The sequence below is a fragment of the Mirounga leonina genome, unplaced genomic scaffold (assembly GCF_011800145.1).
Source record: "Mirounga leonina isolate KUSES-001 unplaced genomic scaffold, KU_Mleo_1.0 Mir_173, whole genome shotgun sequence".
NCBI lineage: Eukaryota > Metazoa > Chordata > Mammalia > Carnivora > Phocidae > Mirounga > Mirounga leonina.
In genome coordinates, this window is record NW_023270447.1 from 16,979,087 (window position 1) to 16,982,330 (window position 3,244).

The following is a 3,244-nucleotide window of genomic DNA, read 5'->3' on the forward strand; positions in this document are numbered from 1 at the left end:
CTCCCTTAGCCTGTATATTTAAGCTAACCCACTCCTCAAGGTACAACCTAACAAATATTGCAGTCCAACACAATCTCATTTCTCTAGTGATATATATAGCACCTATCTGGATACTTGTAGTCATCTTTTCCAATGTTGTTTCTCATGTTTATGACCTACCTCCCCAAACTGTGCCATTCTCTATACCTCTTAAAACCCCCTTAACCAACATCCATCTCTGAACTTATTTATACTGTTTCTTATCCTATCCTATTTTTGCCAGTCAAAAGCTGACCCTCCTTCAAAGCCAAATCCAAATAATAAGTCAGTAAGTCTTTCTCTAATGTCTCTCCAGGTTCCTATGGAACTCTGACAAATATTCCATAGTACTTACCACATTTCACCTTAAATTTAGCTGTATTTATGTCTCTGCCCTTCATAACTTAAGAATTCAGACCAAGGCTCCTATCCTAGTATTTCATCTTTCTTCACAGCAACTTGTAGGTATTCCAAGAATGAGTGTTGCATTTGAATAAACAATAGCACAAAATGGTTTGCAACACCATTTTAAGGAACTGAAACATACAAAAAAAAAAAAATCCTGTAATAATACTGAAGTGGGTTGAACTGTATCTCCCCCCTCCCCAACCAATGTCCAAGTCCTAACTAAAGTACCTGTGAATGGACCTTATTTAGAAATAGGGTCTTTGCACATGTAATTAAGTTAAAGATCTGGAGATGATATCATCCTGGCTTTAGGGTGGGCCCTTAATTCAATAACTGCCACCTTTATGAAGAGAGATTTGACAGAGGATAAAGCTATAAAATTGGAGGCAGGAAATGGAGTGATGTATCTACAGCTTAGGATTGCTGGCTATTACCCAGAAGGAATCAACCTTGCCACTACCTTGATTTCAGACTTCTAGCCTCAAGAACTGTGAGAGATAAATTGCTGTTGTTTTATGCTACCAAGTTTGTGGTAAATTGTTAAGGCAGCCCTAGGAAACTAATACAAACACCTCAGTAGAATAGCAGTTGAAACATCCAGAAAAATAAACTTTGTTTTTATTTTCAAAGAACAATAATGAAGTTCTTAGGAAATAGATTTGAGTTTTATTTTACTAAAACTATATTTTACCTAAATTTATGAAATGAATTTTATTTGTAAATAAGCAGTGGCTTATCTTAAACTGAGTTCAGTGCAACTTCTCAATTTAAAATGTCCTGTGTTAAGGATACAATTTTAAAAGATGTAAAACCAAAGTATATTCTCATATACGCTGTAATTAAAAAAAAAAAATCATGCTATTATCTAAAGCAAATAATCATGATGAATAGATGAAGTTCTATTTTATCATGGTCTTTTCACTGCAATATAAATCTTAATGTTCTTAATAGTGAAGGTTCACATTTTCAACCTAACTTGGTATTAGGTATGGATCAATATTCTGTTATTCTCTATTAAAAAATTTTAACCCAGCACTCCCCTTTTAACTCTGCCATGTTTCTAAGTTATCCTACTTTTACTTTTTTAAGTAGTGTGCTTAAGGAACACAAAATTAATTTCAGCGAGCCTAAACCAAATATAAAGCCCTCAGATTCCAAATATATGTATGACTGTATTTTGCTAATTTTGCTTATCTAAGACACTGGCATCTTCCATTAGCAGATAAAATCTATTATAATAACATGGCTGACAGCATATATATTTTGTGTAGGAACGGCCCCCAAATAAATGTAAATTGTATTTTAAAGAGCACGAGCCTTTATATTAAGTACTACCTTCTAAGTACAAACTTAGTTTTAAAATATTTTCAGGGACGCCTGGGTGGCTCAGTCAGTCAAGCATCTGCCTTCGGCTCAGGTCATGATCCCAGGGTCCTGGGATCGAGTACCACATCGGGTTCCTTGCTCAGGGCAGAGTCTGCTTGTCCCTCTGCCTCTGCCTGCTGCTCCCCCTGCTTGTGCTCAACTCGCTCTCTCTCTGATAAGTAAATAAAATCTTTAAAAAAGAAAAATTTTTAAAAAAGTATTTTCAAACTTTTGAAAATCATTTCAAAAATATTTTTTTAAAAAATCAAGAGTTTAGTCCCACCGAAACATTTTAAATTATACCTTCCACATAAAAAAAGTAACAAGCATGGGTAACTTAAAATTTTACATTTTCCTGATTTTAGCCAAGTTCATAAAACAAACCAAATTTAGTCTTTCTGCCCACAGGTCCTGTCCCCATGCTTTAATAAAACCACCTTTTTGCACCAAAACCAAACAAACAAAAAATAAATTTAGTTGACAAACATTAGTTTACATGATTTTGCTAAAACACCTATTTTCTTAGAAATTACGATCCTCTGACCCTTGACATTTTAATTGCAGTCAACTTCAGCACTTGAAACACCAAAAAGTTAAATTACTAGTATCAATTCCTGCACTCATTTAACCTATAAAGTTATGGAAATTAGTAGTTAATTATTGCTCTGATTGAAATACCATCTCTTCTCTGTTCCTTTAAGCTACTTTATGACCATTATGTATGTGCATGTAATAAAGCCATGTCAATTTGCCATCCTTATATGACAAGTCCACACTAGACAAGACACTATTTTCTCTTTTCCATAATACAGAGAGGGCATAAGCCATTGAATCTAATACCTCTTGGAAAAGAAAAGCCACCTGGCTCAACTATAAGCCACGGAGGCAGTTTTGGTTCCGACGTTCCTGTTTATCACCAAATCTCTTCCAGAATCCAAGAGCAGATTTATAACTGGTCCAATGATACTGCAATTTTGCTTTTATCTTACTCCACTTACGAGTTAATAGAAAACAATGGTGCTGTTTTCCAAGAAGTTATCTTAAGGCACAAAATAACCTACATTACAGTCTTAACTTACTCCGCTGTCAGATTTCTAAAAATCTCAACCACTTACACATTATAAAATAGGAAGCAAGAAAAACAAAATGAGAGATTATTTTAAGTAATGAATATTTAAAAAGCCAGCTACTTTTTCAAAGGAAATCACTCTTGAAAACCCACTCAAGAATCTAAAACAAAAAAATCAGAAGTTGGGTAAAATGAAGTTTAAAATTTTATTTATGTGGTTATCTCTTTGTCCCAGAAAACCTTGCTTAATTTTTTTCCATTCTACAGCAAATTAATGTTTAGAAGCTAGGTGGGAGAAAGGAAAGGGAGAAAGCCACTCAATGCACTGTAAATAAATGTGGTTTATTAACATAGGCACTGCCACAGAAGATATAGTAAAGCAGA